General features: G+C 40.3%; 1 protein-coding gene across 6 annotated transcripts in view; it reads left to right on the top strand.

Moving 5' to 3' along the window:
* Window positions 1–19,040, top strand: part of SOX5 (SRY-box transcription factor 5) — a 613,432-nt gene that overhangs the window by 307,039 nt on the left and 287,353 nt on the right. The window lies entirely within an intron of this gene.

The following is a 19,040-nucleotide window of genomic DNA, read 5'->3' as shown; positions in this document are numbered from 1 at the left end:
CCCACTTCTCTCTGCTAACTATGAATGGAGTCTAGATCTGATATTAACTGCTATGCTGAAGATGTGTAATAATAGGTGAGACAGATCCCATCTGAGCTTCCCTTCCCATAAATTTTAATTCTGAGTGCTAAGTGGCTCTTTATCAAGGTTTCAAGAAGAATACTTTGGCAATAAGATTAATTAAATACTTAAAGGGAAAACTTGGCTGCTACCAGATTTAACCCAGGAAGAAAGGGTTTATTGTCACAGAGCACTGAGCTGGGTATGGGGAGAGGAGGAATTTTGGAGCAGTCTTTAGCATGATGGGTCAGTGCCTAAGTTATTTAGGCACAGGGAGGTTCATCTGGAATTTTAAAATGTGCTTAAGCACTACTTCTGGAAGCAGTTTTGAATGCTACAGAGTGATTGTCTAATTACATTTTAAGGCATTTTTTAGAATCTGTCCCCAGGTACTTCAGAAAAAAGAATCTATGGATATCATAAGGGAGGTTGAGCAAGAGAAATTCATATTTCAGAGGGGGAGTAAAATATACTAGAGAAACCTTACTGCATTTGGGCACGGTGATTTATATGCTTGTAGGGATTAATAACTTCTTTACTGCATAACTGCTTCATAGCACAGCTGTGTCTCTCAGTCTGCACTCTCAGCCTTCAGAGTAGCAGTGACAGCCCTGGACAGAAGTCCATTACTGCAGGAGGTGAAATGGTACAGTTGAGCCATTCCCAAGCAATAAACCAGAAAACAATGGTTGTCTGCAAGGCTTGACAATGAGGTGTATGAAGTTGTTGAAACTCTGTTTGGACTGATAGTTTGTCTTAATATCTAAAATAACTTGATAGGTCTCTGTGCAACCACTGCATAATAATATTGAGCAAATGTATTTCATTGCTTCCATACCATTGCAGTCTAACTGCTGCCTCTTGTTTCATAACTTGCAAAATGCCTGGGGCAGGAACTATGATTTTTCTCTGTGTTTATGTAGCAGCTACCATCCACTGGTGGCTGAGGTTCCTAGGCACTACCATTATAACAGTTCTGATAATTGCATAGGTATGGAGGCAGACACTCAAAATTTCATATATTCCTAGATGGCTCACTGAATTGCAGGAATACAGAGGCAAAGAAAAGAGGCAAAAAAAGGGAAGGAAGTGAAGGGTGTTTTTGTGTAATTTGTCATTTTTTTAACAATGTCAATCCCTAAAAATAGGCATTCATCTTTCGAAAGTTCAGGACTTGAGCAGAGTAGGGAAGGATCCTATGCCGATGTCTGAAAATGTTTCAAATGGGATTTGGCTAGCTTCAACAGAACACAATGATAGGTGTGTTTTATGTTGGGCTGGGAAAAGAAGGTAAGAATTTAATTATGAATATCTTTGTAAATAGACCATTTATCATCATGATGGATATAAAGTCGAAAACACGGCATAGCTGGCAAGCGCATTCCTTAAGTGAATCTAACCTGAACTTAATAAAGAAATGCCAAACTAACTGCAAAACACTATTCTGCCAAGATCCAGGCTCCAGTCAATCATCCTGCCAGGTGACACTGTATTTAATGCTGGGACAATATATCACTAACAATCTCAGCTGCTACCAGCTCAGCAGAATTAGACTATTTACTGAACAAAAGCCAGGGAAGTACTGCCAGTGGCATAGAAGTTGGAGCCACTGCTATTCTTAGAGGAATGTGAACTACAGCCTGCATGGAAAAGGAAGTCGGAAGATAGGAAGTAGACAGCCCTGCTCTTAAATACCTCGAAGAGGACCTGGTGGCAGCTCTGTCAGTTGCATTGCTACTCAGTTTGGCTAGAAAGTGCAAAACTGAGGAGAGCGAGTTCCATGCTTCGCTGGCTGACAGCAGTGCCGCTGGTTATGCGCACAGTTTGTAAGCCTTCAAAACATGACAGCTACTCACTAAAGATCTGAAAGAAGTAGGATGACTCTTCTCCCCTTTTGCAGTTTTTTGAATGAAAGAGTAGGGATGGTAGTTTTTATGTCTCAGTTAAGCTCAGAAAACTGCCTTGCCCAAAACCTCAGAAAATTACTGTTTGTTTTCTCAAGCATCTTTCATTTTGAAAAGTGCAGTTGCTTTCCATTATCTATTCTACCCTAACTACTGTGTTGTATTTATGTGTATTTACTCTCTGACTAATTGAAAATATTTTTCTACTCCTGAAAGTGAAAGAGGTATGTAAATTTGAAGCAAGTGCAAGGGCATATGCGATATTTTAGGTGTTTCTTTTCTCTAAAGTGTGTGTTCAGGCACTGGAATTGCCCATGCACTTCTAGACAGAAACTCAAGAGTTAAAAGTAAACTTGCACAACTGAGGAAGTTTGTATTTCCTATGACTTTGCAAGTTTCAGGGAATGTTGAATGCTATTTTCTTTCCTTTGGCCCTTTACCTCCATGCTAGAATCAGTGCCCAAGTTGGGATATGGCTTTGAATTCTGGACAGATTTTTAAGGGTAGAAGCTACAAGCTGCCCACTTATGGCATCAATAGGTCAGATTATAGAATGGCACATAGGAAGGTCAGTGCAGGAGGCATGTCTGAGAAGCATCAGCTCCTACTGAGATCCTGATTCCCCAGGAGCTCAGAGCCCCTGCCTCGCACAGAGGCAAGACAGTGCCAATCAGCTGATTGGCAGCATGTCGCCTCTTTGAGAGGCAGCGTCTGTTGGCTCCTGCAAAGTTCCTGCCAGCATTCTTAAACTCTAATTTGGGAAAGAAAATTACAATCTGGCATATCCCTGTTGGAAGGTTGCCGACCCCTGCTCCACGCTCAGAGAACAGTGGGATGAGACTCCCTTTGTTCTGTGCATCAGGAGCGGGCATCCAAACATGGCTCCTCCGCAAGGCTGCATGGCCCCTCTGAAGGCAGCCGAGGCAATGAAGTTGTCCACGTGTTGACAGTGAACAAATTGTCTCTTCCTATTGTTGCTGGATGAGCCACTAGGTAACCAGATTGATTTTATGATCCCTCACTGAGTGTTCAGGACTGGTGCTTGAAAAAGACATCTTTTATCTGTCAGCCAGTAAATCTCACATTGAGTTGCAAACATACTGGAGAGCTAGAATTCAGCAATACCATTTTTATGAATAGAAACATTTTCAGAATAGACACTCTCCTGAACACACAGTTGTTTTACAGGAATTAAAGAAGTCCTTATGGTCGATGGATAAGCCAACTCCGGATAAAATAAGAACCAGTCTATACTTTGATCTGCTGTTTGAACAGAACCATTTTGAAGAACTTAAAAAGTTCTGAGTTTTGTTGGTCTTTTTGCCTTCTTCCTTGCTTTTCTCTTTCCAGGCTTAATTAGAAGCAAATAATATACAATACAAGATAAGAGGCTTCTTTGCCGCAATATTGACATGAAATTTATCAGATTTGCAATAAGTGTTTTTTCTGGTTTATCAGCTTTACTCAAGATCTTGGATATGTCACATGCATATACAGCAAAATTCTCTGTTGACCAAAATTCAAATACCGCACCAAAGAGCATATCAGCTACAATGGCCATCACTGTGAGCCTCATCTTTTCAAACCAGCCATAAATCCCCAAGAAGGGAAACTACATATGAGCAACCCTTGAGGCTTTTTTTCTCAAATGAATGTTCATGACACTTCCAGGTCATCCAGTAAGTAGTATTCCATCCCTCGCACCATCTCTGCCATTTTAGAAACAGATGATTGATGAGAGGACATCAGAGAAAGCTGCAGAGTATTGTCCCACTGGAATCCACTCCAGTCTGAACTTTTGTCTTGTTTTCTACATCCCTTGCTGAGTATTAGAGAAGTCAATAACATACTAACAGTGACTCAAAGAAAACAGCCTCTCAATGAGAGAAATTGTGGCTGTTGAAACAACTGTTTCACCAAAGATCCATTGGTAAGTTCTTTTTGCAATTCTGTGCACTTATGCACTACTCTGTATTTTGAAAGTGCTGTAAAAAAATTAACTAGTCTTGGAAGCCCCATAAAAAAGCTACTGGCTTTTTTTTGGGATTGGGATGCTTAGTGCTGGGGTTGACAAGACCTTAAAGATCTGAAAGGAGCTGGACCAACACTGGCATTGTAAAGTGGGGAATTCCTGCCCTATGGTCACCTGTTTGAATTATTAGGCACCTCATCTTTACCTCAGTGACACTTTCTGTATCTACAGATGACATGATATGTATTTTTTGGTGATGCATGTTGAAATCAAAAGTGTTCATTATGTAGTCACAGTTGTTCAGAAAGGACTAAGTGTCTTTTAAGTGTTGTTGGAGAGAGAACCCTGATAATCCCATAGTACTTAGTTCATGGACATAGTGCTGCTGTCTTATGTTGTCTTGGCTGAGTGCATTGTTTAACTGTACTGCAAGAGCCCTGTGATGAGTTCTGCACATATCCTGGTGTGGTCTGACAGTAAAACTTAACAAAAATTAACTTTTACCACTCCTTGAACATTTGAGTGGCTTTGAGCAGATTTTAAGGTGTAGCACACGTATTTTTCAGGATCAAAGGTACTAATTCCAAGAGATTGCTAAATACCAGATTCAAACTCTAGAGTTTACATGTATTTCCAGCCTGTTTCCTGTCAGGGAGTTTTGTTCCAACCACATCCATTTTCTTTACACAGGGAATATCTTATTCCCTTTAACTGGAGCTACACTTAGGCTCAGATCTGCAAGTGTTTAATGTGAACGGTGACAGAGCCTAAGTGCCTAAATGAAATCTTGTGATCCCAAGAACCTCCTCTTAGCTTCTGTCTGCCCTGATTGTGCTGAAACTTCCCAATTGTGAGAGATCCTTAACTTAAAATAAAGTGCACTCAGTTTCTGCTTTCTTGGTGGAAATGAACAGTGTAGCACTTATCTTCCTCAGTGATCTCTCCAGATCCACAAATGAAGTGCTGCTCTGGGGGGGGGGGGGGGGTTAGTCTCTCCTCTTGCCACAGGGGGATATGATTGTGTTTCCCACTTTTGAGGAGAGTGTTCTAACCACCAGAACAAAGGGGAGGCTGGGGCTAGCTGAGATCTGTAATGTTATTAATGAAATTGTTCGAACTGGCCAGAAAGAATGAAAGAGTAATTTGGCTGCAGAAAGATATTTTTCTTCTAGCTTAATGAATTAGGTAATGAAACTATTTTAGTGCTTCATCCCTGGCCATTTTCATGTAAAATGAAGGAAGAGGCCATGGAAGAGGGTGTGGAAGGTGAAGGGCCATCTTCTCAGTTGTGTATTTTACTTCTAGTGCTAGTGGATTGTCATTGTGCTACTTAAATTTCCCATCAAAGCAAGTTTTTTGCACTTTGTACCAGTTTCTAAACAGACTTTTGGTCAGTAGTTGCAGCTTTAGTACCTGGTGGTTGGAACAAATCTTTGGGAACAGCAAGGCATGAGCTTGTAGCCATCAGGCACAGGAGGACTGGCCCCGTCTTCTCCATTCCCTGGGTGTCCTCACTGAACATCAGAGTCATGGACCTGTTTGGTGTGTGGGGCACAGAGAGCCATAGGCACTGCCCTCCCTCCTTCCTCCTCTGGCAGCATTCAGAGGAACAAGGTGAGCCCTCTTCTTCTCCTGAAATCAACAGCCTATTAAGGTCCAAAGGAACAGGATAGGCTTGAATTGTGTGGTCCAAAGACAAGGAGCAGTCTCTTGGCAGCAGTGAATTCAAACACCAGTGGGTGTAGCATTTAAATACTGTCCCCGTGCTCTTTAATAGGCTTCCTTCCACAGATCAGACTGTATAATGTCTAAGACACCTAATACAGTGTACAGACATCTTATGTGTGTAACTGGTAGTGTGTTCACATATGGTGCCATGTTCCCACTCTCATCTCCCTAAGGAAGATGCTTGTGATGTTGATTTTTATTTGCTGTAGGTATTGGAAGCTGTTGGGTAGGTTGTGTTATGGGTGGGTGATGAAGTAGGGCTTATTGTCAGTAGGGCCTGGGGCTATGGGGCTCCCCCCAGGCTGGCTGAGCAGGAGCAGGGCAGCTCCAGCTCCAGGCATGGGGTACATCCACAGGGCCAGGATGTGGGGCCATGGCTGGGCAGGTCTGGCAGGGCTGTGGGGAGCTGGAGACTGGCCATGCTGCAGCATCCCTGGGACAAGGGCTGATGGCCCTGCGGCTGAAATGGGGTCCTGAGCCACGGGCAGGGTGGAAGGAGTACTGGGGGTGGGCTCCAGGCCCTGGCACCTGTCTCCAGTCACTTAGACCTGCTGGGCAGCAGCTCCACCAGATGAAAATGGTTCCTTTCTTCCTGCTTTACATTTTCTGAGCAGTCTAACGATAGGTTTGCTGTCACATCCTTTGAGATTAGTCTTACTTCAGACAATGCTTTCAACATTTAAAAGGGTCATAAAAATAGACATTTCCTGAGAGCTTAGAAAGAAAAAACTGGTAGTCTCCCATCCTTTTCCCTCCCCCAAATTATTTGATAATGGAATGGGAAGCTTTCCCATAATCTTTTTGCTTGATTTTTGCTAATATGAACCTGTCAAAGATCGTGGCATTTCCTAACTGTGTGATGTGGAGCCAGCTGGAAACCAAATAATCCACCCACGGTTTTTCATCATCTTTGTATTCTGATAGGAGCTTCTGCTTAGCAGAAATGAGAAAATACCTGTTATTCCTTCCTTGCTGTCATGGTGGCCACATTGAGGCAGTTTCCTCTTAGCTGAAGTCTGACTAAACCTGAATAAATGTGACCAGACCAAAAATAAAGGGTTTTCTACCTGGAACCCATACTTTACTCTTATGGCAGTTCAAGAGGAAAGTAAATTAAGAAATTACACTTTCCTTTCCACTCATTGCCGCAAATAAATATTTTCTAGCATGAATAAGGAATGTTCCTCATGTTCCTCCTTTGGCTTGAAGGTACAGAGATTTGGGTCTGAAAAAATACCTTCCTTTATCTTTAACCTTACTCTTACAGAAAGGAGAACTTTCATGTGAGCACGTGGACCTGCTTACCAGAGAACATGAGTAACTTCTGCTGTTATTTGAATCGTACTTTTCTTAACAAAAGCTATCTAAAGGATGGGCAGCCAGTGCAAAATACAGCCCCTCAGCCCTTTGGTTTCCAGGCCTGATGCCTCTGCAGCTGGAGGAAAGAATCCCTCCCATTTCACTTTCCCATTTCCACCTTCTCTCTTAGTCTATATTGCATCTGTTTTAATCATCAGTGTTCTGTATGTAACATGTCTCCAAGTCTAATCCATTGCTATGGACCCATCTAGTGACAGCTTTATAGATCCTTTATATTCATAAAGGCACTTTTAAAAACCTTTTCCTGATTTTTGTTAGGCTTGGGTTGTTTGGTTTTTGGGGTTCTTTTTTTCTAATGTTTGAAATATATCTCAGTACCCAAAATGAACACATTCTATGAATACTTCCTTCACGGAGAAAGCAATGATACGTACATGGTTATGTGTGAATAAAGGCCTAAGTACAAAGAGTAGGGTCACACTTTTCAGAAAATGACCACAAATACTACGTAAAATACATCACCACAAGTAAGAATTGTCTGTAGTCTAAGTGTGAGGAAACTTATATTCACTGGTATGGGAATGGAAATGATCAGTCCCAGCTTCAAGTTTAGAATGATGCTGAGAGGCTTGCAAAGGGCTCCTGGTCTGTGTTGGAGCCAACTCAGAGAATGTTCTAAGCCTGAAACTTCTCTAGACACACAAACTGTTAAGAATTAGCAACATGCTATGGCTTTCAGAGATCATCTACTGCCTTGTTGCTTTGTGCTATCTATGATATCTATGAGATTTTTGGACAGCCGGAAACAGCTCAGCAACACCTGACTTCAGCGACTGATGCTGAATATCTGAAAATCCTGAACAGGCCCTCCTGGTTTATGCAAAGAGTGGCTATGTGCAGTCAGGCTAATGAGCAAAGGTACACAGCATTCACTGTTCGTGTGATGTGGGATCAGGTTAAGTGTGTGTAATGTGTCTGCTGCCTTTGTGCTGCCCATGTAGGTGGGGATGAGCTTCCCTCCTGCTGTTCCTGGTATTCACGAACCTGAAAATCTGAGTAGTCCAACAAACTGTTTCTCAGAGGTTTGCTCACTGTAGTCCTCCCCATTTAGTAAACTCCCTGTGCTATATTAATAACTGAATATTCACATATGAGCATTCATTGTGGTACACAGATCTTGTGTGTAACAACCTTTAAAAACACAGTTGTAGGAATTTTTCATTGACTATCCTATGTTTTAGGGATAGGTTGCAGGTCCTGTATGGACATCAGGGAGAGTGGCAGAGAGACTGTGAGTATTTACCAATAATGAAACTGTGTTTGCAGATGAAGTTTTAGTGCAATGATATATTTTGTAAGGTTTATAAGAAATATGTCTTTATTTAAATTTAAAAAAACCTGTAAGGTTTTGATTAATACTGAAATTCTACCATCCTGGTTTTATATGCTTTCTGTCATGCTTATGAAAATACTCAAGCCATGCACAGTAGCCATACAAAACTCTGCAGTCAGATTTGTAAATGCAAGTCACTGGATCATTTCTAAAAAAACCCAGTATTTTTCCTTACACGGACTAGTCCAACCATGTGCAGAGACTATCAAAACTCTTACATGGTAAAAAATGTACATCTTGTACAATCTCTGGTCCAATTCCTGGTTGCAGGAACCCATAGTTCCCTCAGTTCTTGGAGAGCTAATGCCATTTCATACCACATTGACAAATACAGGCTCTGATTTTCTAGATATCCTTGGTATCAATGCATGGTTAAAATTCATTAACCCCTGAGGGCTTCCCTAGTCTGGAGTATGGACTTGGCTCCAAGTTGTTGGAAAACTTGATTTGCACAGCTCATTGTACGATATTAGGAGAGGAAGTGTGGCATTGGAATAGGTGTGGCTTAACACTGGAGGAGATCAGGATTACTGCTAGCTAGAAATGTGGGAAAACCTCTTCCAAAACAACCATAATGTCTTGGGATGTATTGAAGTTACATGGAGTAAGTTCAGATGTTTTCTAAAAGGCTATCCATGTCAACTTTGTAAATAATTTTTCCCTCAGTACTGTGACACAGAATACTAGTTAAGGTTTTTTCCTTGGTATTGTAACACAGAATAATAGGTAAAAAGTATAACAGATTTGCTGAAAAACCGAATTATTTCCTAGTCATATTCAACTGTATAAGGCTTAAGAGGGAAACCTAACCTGTAGCCATTCTTTTGCAATATTAAAGATTGGCTACTGTCAAAGAAAAAAGTGAAGGAAAAGTAGATGCTAAACTCAACAAATGAAGAGCAACAGAGTAGTGGGTAAAGTTGGACATATCAAAATGTGCAACGGGAAATTTATGATGAGCTCAAATAGGGCTGCTAACTTAATATGTATTCTTTCCTTTTAATATTGGCTTCTAACCTGTAAGGTTGGAGAAAGCCATTTTTCTGCTTCCCTTTAATTGAACAGTAGAATTGATGCTGAGAATTAGTCTAATGACTTTTCTTTCCTTACTTGATAAATTGGTTGAAATGGTATTAAAAAATAAAATCAGGAGACATATAGATGAGTGTTGTGATACAATAGCTATCCATCAGCATAGCTCTTGTAGAGAAAAAAATTATGTATAAAGATAATTGTTTGAGCTTGTCAACAAATAATAAAATAAAATCATTAGATTTATTTTCCCTTCAATGGCAGTTTTTGAAAAAGACCTTCACAAGATGCTTGAATAGACTGACTTCTGTATGAGGAAAAAGCTAAGAGTCTTTTTAGAGAAAAGATAAATAATGAGAATAGAAGTTTATGAAATAAAAGCGAGATCAGTTACTTTTTATTTTTTCAGTTATTATAAGAATGAGTCAGTCAAATGCAAACACACAAAATAGGGAAACAGTCTTTTATGTAACTTGTAATTTACTTTTGGCTCAGAAGTAACGTATATTTGGATTTATATACTTTTATGAAGTAATAAAGCAGTTAAAGCATTCAGCAGGAGATGAGGGACAGGAATAAATTTCCCCCCTCATTATAGAACACTTGTCTAGTCTGGGCCCACCTTGTTTGAAATATCTAGATAATATAATGGAGACCTGACTCTTACTTTGATGCAAGCTGTAGTTTGTGTCCGAGGCAGAGCCCTCACTTAAATTCTGTGGTGATTTTTCAAACTAACGTAAGGAAAAAATTGCTTTTACTAAGCGATGTACATTTTTTTCATGCAATGAAACACAAATCCTGGCAATGTCATGTTTTTGTGGCCCTATGTATCATGGCCCACAAATCACCCTAAAAGCTGTGATCTTTTTAGAGATTATAGGCACAAAGCTCAGTATGGTTACTTTTGTGCCAAATGCCTGTCCTGGCTGCATACAGCAGGTTTTAACTTCGACTACGGTATTGGGACCCTTCTGAAAAATTTATGGCAAGTTTCAAAATAAATGAAAAAGTCAAGGCCAGTTAAAAAAAAAAACAACCTGAAGAAGAAAAAGGTAGGTGTCTCCTTCTTCTTTTATTTTCTATCCAATTTGCACTTCTGGAAACACTTGCTGCCATTCTATTGCTAGCTCAGAATTCCTTAAGAAAACAAGTTTCACCTGTGACATTCTCACTTGTGAAATCCTTGCCCAGATTTTGAACCACATTGCTCTCAAGAAAGGGCAGTAGCCACATGCAAATACCAGGAGAAATGCTTGACAGGACTGATCATGTGGGGGCAAATGTTAAAAAGGTAAGTACAAATGTGATTTCATTTCTTGAAAAAGTGTCAAAAGACTATCTTATATCTGATGTGGTGACATTTCACTATTTCTGCATTTTGATGTTGTTCTCTGTATAGCTCAGGCAGTTAACATACAGAAGTCGTCTAATTTATTTTATTTTATTTATTTTATTGGATGGGGGTCAGGCACTTTGTAAATTATGGACTGCATTCTAACTGAATCAAAATATTTAGGTTGCTTGTGTGGTTCAGTCCTTGGCATCATGTCACTAATTACTTTAACACAACTCTGAAATAATGACAAAAATAAAATGAATCAAAAAGAAAGAGAAATTAAACTTTGTACAACAAAACAAAAGCCACATTAGAAACAGAAAATGTTATTGAAAGCAAAAAGTGGGTGACCAAATGTGCAGTCTGGATTCAGTACAATGTTACATGGCAAGAGAAGAGACACTCAGCTCTGGATCTTCTCCAAGCAGAGGAAAATTTATAACATAAATTTTCTTTGATAAACATTCCTGAGAAACTTCTTAGTATTTTTATCTTAACGAATGTTTGTCTGTTTGTCTCAGTCCAGTGTTTTTTGGGGTTTTTTTTCTGTGTTTTTGTTTTTTTTATATATCTCCTTTCTGATTCTTTTATATTCTGAATATACCTCAGTGGCAACTGTTGAAGATCTGTCTTACAAGCTAATTGGTACTAGAAAGTAGTCAGCCCTGTACCTGGGTTGCATTAGGGTTTTTGAAGAGTGTCCCCAGATATTCTGATTTTCCCATATTTATGCTTCAGAACTCTGTGGCAGTATTTTCTCTGTTTTTCCCTGTACAAGGTACAGAAGCATTCCCAGGGGCCTTTAGCATTCTACCCTGGCAATGTTTCTAGGCTCTAGCTGTCCCATGTAATGAGAGATGAGAAGCAAGAGTTAAGCCTCCATAGAAATAGCAATAACAAGCCATTGGTCTGCTTTATACCATACTTATGTATTTATTTCTCTGTAATCGTGGCTGAATTGAAGTCTGTGTGCTGAAAGTAGGCATTTAGATTTTTGCTTTTACTCAGAAGTGGAAAATCACTTATAAAACTGCATCAGAGCACCATTAAAATAAATTAAGGGTTATGTATGCTTTTGTAACTTTACAAATGAAACGTAACTCTACATACTCATTGATTGCTGTTCACTGTGTAAGGTGTAAGATGGCAATGTGTTTTATATCTCCTTCCCTTGCATTTAATGTTATTAGAATCATCACCTAATTTACAGCTTAATCTTCACAGTGGCATGTATAACAAGTTAAATATCAATACACTACATTTAAAAAACACTGATTTGTATTAATTTTATCATAGACTGTATACATAATGTAGGGACCTCATGCATGGCACACTAGAAAGGAATACATTTCCAAATTTGTTCTGAATTTGACATTTTGGTATTTCTATTTTTGAAATACTTGCTAGATAGCAGTTACACGAATCCTTACGATTATACAGACTAAAAGGGAATAAAATAGATAAAGAGTTTACAGAATGTAGGAATCTTACCTCTTTTGGTGTTCTTTGTCTAATTGCAACTGCAGTCAAAATTGTAAACTGGTTCAGATAGAGGATATTTCTTACAAAAGACCTAATTCTTCACTGCTCCTCCAGTAAAAAGTGAATAGCAAATGGTAATATTATTTGAAAGAATTTTATATTGCCACTTTTTGTAATCCAATGAAGCAAATAAAATGGAGGGCAACCATGAATTAAACTCTGAGTCATGCACACCTGCAAAGAGTTCAATCTGGTTAGCTCAGGGTGGCTGTAGTTCTGTGCTAAAAGTGTCACAAATTACTGTAATGGCACTACAAGAAAACCACTTCTAGTAAGGAAATCAGACAGTCAATGTATGTGTGGGTGTGGAGAATTTGGATGGCAAACACCAGAGCAAACCTCATGACCACAAGAGGAAGGCTGGAATGCCTTCACAAAACACACAGGACTGGGTGATGTGAACTATTCCAAAACACCCTTGCACTTCTAATTGCATGTTGCTTGATGATCAATGGAAGCAAATCTGTTTGTTTTAAACCCAGTGTCCTTGGTGTACAAGTTAGAGCAGACTAGAGTGGAAAAAGCAGTCAGATTAGAAATACAGAGACAAAATGTGATGACTAACCTTGTTCACAGAATCAGTCAAAAAAAAGAGACAGAATTGTTATTGTGGGAGTGATGAGAATGGGGTGGGATAAGAATTGTGAGAGCCATGAAGAAAGGCCCAATGGGTCAAGTAGGAAGATCTCTATTTTAGTGCACTTGGAATCACGCTCGACAATTATTATCTGCCATTACAAATAGATCAAAGTTGTGGTTTTAGGATACTTGGGCTCAGAAGCTTATGTCTAACTATAGGCAACTTAAGTTGTCTGTTAAGTCTTGATTTCTACCAACCCCTCCTCTGCACAAGCACCAGGGAAAAAGTGAGTAATTTCCCTTTGCTGGGAGTCAGTTCTCTGTATGAAATGAGTTGGGATCACTGTTGCATGCATTTACATGTTCACAGCAGTCATTGGAATGACACTGAGGGAGAATATTCTTGCTGGCATTGTCATTGGAGAGGCTGAAGGTTGGATGGGCACTGATAGTAAACAGACCTGTCAAAGGAATCATCCCTGTGACCAGGTAGGAGGCAGAGCAGGGACAATGTGAGGCTGTGGGCTTCAGTTGGGATGGGATGTTCCACACTAGATAACGACACTGAAAAAAGAACACTGGAGAAAAAAAAAAGACTCGGAGCAACAGGTTCCTATTTTAGTAACATTTTATGTTCAGAACCTTTACAAGGAACTGTAAATTTGAAATCCAGTTAGCTTCTTAAAAAATTTCAAGCACAGTTCCTATCCATGGGTATGTTCTCTATTTTTATGACTATTTTTTTTTAAATGGTCCTGGTTTTGTTTAATTTTTTTTTTTTCCTCTGCGCAGACAAAGGATACTAGGACAAACAGTAAAGAGACCCTGTATGTAACTGAAAGTATACTGAAATAATAAAACAATAATAACCCCCAAAATAGAGGGGGCTGGGAGAGTGAGAGACCAACACATGACACAAAATCAGGATTGTGCCATCTCATTAATATTTCTCGGTTTTACAATTAAATTTACTTATTGCTAAAATAGATATGTAATTTAATTTTATATGTGTTTACATGTACTATTTTAATTTCTAAAAATCCCTACTTATATTATAGTTCGAAAATATATTAATGCTGAGATTCCTTTACCCTGGCTGATTCAGAGGGGACAGGATAAAAGAGGGAATTTCAACCTCCTTTAAAAAAATAAATAGGGACTTTATTGTAATATTCAGAGAAGTTTGAATTTAGATGGAGGTTCAGATTTTTTTTTAAGGGTAGCATCAGTCCTTTTTTTACAGGGAGGGTTGCAGATGGCAGGGCCCTGCTAAAAGTGCAAGTGAATAACTGATAAATGAGGGCTTCCCACTTACAAATGAGATGGTTTTACTTTTCCTTGAAGAAATGCAGTAAATTGAAAAACTCTAAATAGCACAGAAATTTCAGTCCTCCAGACCGCCTTCTCCTTCTCAGATTTTGCTATACTATATTCAGCATTCAGTTTTGCCAACACTGAACATGCCTGATGTGGCATTTACATTCTTTAAAAAAGGCATAGATTAGTTATATTTCTAAGAGTTAACTTCTCCCCTTGACACATGTACTTAATTCCCATTAATGGAAATGGCAGCTAGGCATGCACACTGGAAGGAAAAATCTGTTCCTGAGCATATGATCCAAACTGCATTGTAGCTAAACATTTCCATGCTCTGAAGTAAGCACTCATTATTTGCAAGATATTTTTCATAAAAAATGCATCAACCCTGCTCTATTCTCCCTCCACTCTCCCATAGTGTGTTCCAAAACACCCTTTCTTAGAAGTCTTACAGATTCATTCTTAATGCTGCAGTTGTTTTGAGTGTGTGTCTAAAAAAAAAAATCCGTTTAGGATCTTCAGAGTTTTGCATATTTTCTGTGAGAATTTTCCAGTAAATCATTCTGTGGAACATCTTACATTGCCTTGGACTTTGTAGGTCTCTATTATTAAAACCTACAGTGGAAACAACAAAACCCAAAAAGCTCTTTTTTTTCCCCCCTAGAACTTCCTTTGCTTACGGTGCTGCAGTATCTGCCAAAGGCACTAGACTGAAGTGCTATCATTTAAGGATTAAAAAAAAAAAACCTAATTTTTCATTTAAGGTTTTCCTTCTGCCAATATGCTTGTGTAACGACTTGAGGATTCTGCCTGTGCAATATGCCAGAGTTATGTTATTTCTAACTTGAGCTGGGTGGATAATTGATTTTTTGGTTCACCTCTTGAACTGGAGAACCACAATAGTGAAAAAAAAAAAATCAGTTAAGCACAAAAATTCTTATAGGAGTTTATGATTTCAGTTCTGTCCCCACATCCAAATGAAAAGAGCTTTTTTTGTTTAGGTTAACCCAGATTGTCCTCTTTTACTGGGACTTCATTGTTTTGGGCACCCCTTAAAGGAAGCAAAACGAGAAATGCAGATTCACTGAAATGCTGGGGGAGTAGTAAGGGGGTTTTCATCTTTCTCATCAGTTAAAGATATTTGAACTTGTATCTGAATTCTCAGTTTGAGAAGAAAGAATCGACAGCATTGAATGTGGATGCTGGAGTTTGCAACTATGACCCACTCAGTAAAAAGGGGCACCAGAGCTTCCTATTACTAGTCAAAAGTTTCAGAACAAGATAAAATTTCTTATGTTAAAAACTGGACAGTTGCATCTTATGTACATTTTCTTCTTTATTAGTGGTTATTTATCCAAATTTCTCAGTTTTTCCACTTTCTGATATGCTAGCAGCCTTTGTGACATGTCCTGGCAATTTCTAAAAAGCAAGTCTAAAAGTTAATATGAAATGATTTTTAGAAAGGTTTCAAGATTTCCTCAAACCACTTAACTTGCCTTTTCTCCATCTTGCAATTGCAGTTGAACTTACTACAAGACCATAATTTTATCAGAAAGTCTATACTTAATTGTCTATATTCCAATAATATATATATAATCCTTATAATTCAGTATAGTACAAGGATACCGTAATACAATATTACTACGACAGCAACAGTAAGGTTTTTTTTCCTCCTCTTTGGACACCACTCTATGACTGGGGGGACCCAGTCATCTGGGAGAGGAAGCTCAGTAGTTGCAGAAAATATAAAATGAAGGTAGTGGGGAAGAAGGTACTTGAGCACAAAATTTATTGGTGTAAGAGTAATTGTAAACTAGGTTAAGTAAAAGAAGAGTTCATGTCAGAATCATTCAGGGGAGAGATCTCTATTTTCTTCCTTTCTTCCATTTCTTCTCCCCTTCTCAGCTCTCCCTTTTTGCTCAGTTGTCTTAGTTTTTTGTCCCACATTTTATTTTTCGTTTTTCCCTCCTTTTAATATGATTCTTTCTCCTTCTTCCTAGTCTAGCCCATGTCTTCTTCTGTAATTCCTGACGTTGATGGTGGTTGCTCTGGTTTATAATCATATTAGCTGAGAGCCAGCAAACCAGGAGCCCCAGTGTGCTAGGCCTAATACCAGCTGGGGTGGTGGTGGTGGGGGGATATGTGATCATTGTCCTGAAAAAGCTCAAACAGGAAATGATATTGGAAGGGGTAAATACATATGAACAGACAAAGGAAGGTCATGGTAGAAGAAGGGCAGTTGTGGAGTGGAGCTGAGTTGGATAAAGGTTAGAGCTGAATGGAGCTAACATGCAGTCAAAATATAGTATTCCTGTTCTACCCAAATGGTTGAGATTTAGACTTCTTTTAATAAAAGGTGGTCTTAATTTTCTTCCAGATGTGGCTTCTGTGTAGCTTCACTCTGTAAACTTCTTCCTAGGCCAAGCGTGAGGAAATAGGGAAAGCAAAGCAAGAGCTGGGACAGAAGGAACAGCATTTATGGATGGGCAGTGGTGAATCAAGAGGAAAATGAAACACCAAGAAAAGGGGCCCTACAGAATGTGAATACAGAAATGAAGCATGTTTTAAACAAAACAGTAAATGTAAAAAAATCATGCCTCTGTGGGAAAAAAAGGTCAAATATATATATATATATGTTTCAGCAGCATAAGGGCTGTTGTTGACTGCAAGGCACGTGGGATCTTTGTTTCTCATCCTTTTGCTGGAGTTGACTAACTGTGTCAGCTTGGACAAGCTACTAAGCCTGCCTGCATCTCAGTTTCCTTATTTGAGGACAAATTCTCTTACTAAGTAGCCTCCTACTCCACACAGAGATTTGCTGATTTGAATGGAGCCCCTGCAGAGTGAGATACTTTTCAATACAAATAAAGTTTTGGAATCGGCCCTAATTATATTTATTACCTGCAGAGGAGTAATGTGAGACTTAACATGGTTTGAGACCCTCAGATGAAAGAAAAAGTATTTGGAATTGTTCTTTTTAATCATCAGCTGGCTTTTCAAAGTCTAATTCACGGCTGTCCTAAAATGGATAGCTACTAAATAACAAATGAAAAATCCTTGTACATATTAACTAGGTTTGTCAGGCTCCCATGAATGGACCTCTGTGGAAAATATGATTTGCTGGGGGCTACCAAAGGAAGTTGGTTTACCCTGCCCCACAGTGAGGAGCCATTAGATCTCCCTCATGCCAGAAGTTGACAGATTTGTGTGCGGCTCAGCTCGGAGCGCCGTGGTGGTGGAAGGCAGGCTGGAGGCTGCCTTTGCAGATCCTCCTTTACAAACCATAACAACGACGGCACCTTCGCAAACTTGGCTGCAGTGTTTTGTTCCGTGGTTGGGTCGGGTGCTCCTCAGTGATGATGCGCAGAAGTTGCGAGTGGGTTTGCTCCTCGTGATTAAAGTGATAAGCCCAGACTTCCAGCTGATAATGCCTTTATACCACCACTGGACTGACTGGCCTCTGCGTGAGCCTGCTGGTTTCTAGCACATGCACTGAGAGTGAAAAGCAGCAAATTAAATAGTGTAGCTGTTGGATATTAAAAATAACAAGATTTTCTATTTGGCGTTTTTCTTAAGCCAGTGGGCATGAAAATGTTGAAAGTTTTATGGATGCTCCGTGAAAATATGAGTATATATTTCAAAAAGTAAACTTGCTATGTCCGTGCCACTGGGAGGCAGGGATGAGAGGGGGGCAAAGGACCTAATCAAACTGTTGTGGGTCAAAACCACGTGGGTTTTAAAGGCCCTTAATGTTGTCCAGCTGCAGATTAAGGGGGGGGGGGGGGGGGAGTGGGGGGGAGAGAGAGAGAGAGAGAGAATAATTAGGGCAGGGCAATTGGAAAGAATGGAGTATAGATACGTGGTTCTGTGTGGGTGTGTATGCACGTGTACGTGAAAGAACAGGGAGCCCAATTTTTTTTCTCTTTTTTTCTTTCCCCTCCTCCCTTACTGCGAGTTCAGTGCCAGGCCGGACACGGGCCGCGCAGACTATTGAGGCATTGTGCGCTCCGCTTCCAGAGTAGCCCCCGGCTAATCCCCGCGGCTCGGACGGGAATTTCCCCGCGGCGTGCTCCCGGGCACTGCCCCCCTCTCCCCGCCGGGGCGGGCTCGGGAGCAGCCCTTCCCGCCGGAGCGGAGCGGGATGCGGGTATCCCCGAAGCGGGATGCGGGGGCTGCCGGCGCCTCTGTCCCCGCGTGTCCAAGGCCCGTTACCTGCTTGCCTTCCTCGCTTGCCAGATTTTTATCTGGATAATTGGAAGTGCGGCGGAGGCTGCGCTCCGCCAGCCAGCCGAGGCTCTGCAGCCGCGCGTCGTCCACCTTGTTATCAGGGGTTGTCTGGGCAGGGGAAATGAGAGGGAGCCACGACCGAGGGACTTCTATTGCTCGCCCGGAGAGTGGGGAAAAAAAAAAGGGGGGGTGTGATTAAGTAGAAAACGAGAAAAGCTCTAACAGACGAACGGAAAGTTTATTTTTGTTGTTGTTTGAACATCCGTGTGTGTGCGTTCGTGTGCGCGCCCGCTGCTTTGGCATGTGGCTACCTTTTCCCTTGCACACAACAGGGCTGTTTGATGGAGTTTGGAGCTGAGGAAACTTTGGGTTTGTTGCCAGGACGGTTCGCAGCACTTTGTGGAAAGCAAGAGCTAACAGTGAGACCGACAGAGTGAGTGACAAGTTGTTTACAGGTTTCCTTGAAGGGGCCTCTGCTATATTTCAATCTGTCAAAGTTGCTTTTCTTCCCTCAGAACAATGCTTGATTGTTGTGCGGGGTGTGTGGTGGGTTTTTTTTTTTTTGGTTTTTTTTTTTTTTTTTTTGGTGGGTTGTTTTTTTTTTTCCCCTACCCAAAGAGAGAGAGA

This window comes from Corvus moneduloides, chromosome 4 (assembly GCF_009650955.1).
Source record: "Corvus moneduloides isolate bCorMon1 chromosome 4, bCorMon1.pri, whole genome shotgun sequence".
In the NCBI taxonomy this organism is placed as follows: domain Eukaryota; kingdom Metazoa; phylum Chordata; class Aves; order Passeriformes; family Corvidae; genus Corvus; species Corvus moneduloides.
Note: the sequence above shows the minus strand (reverse complement) of the source record. Positions and strands in the feature narration are given on the sequence as shown.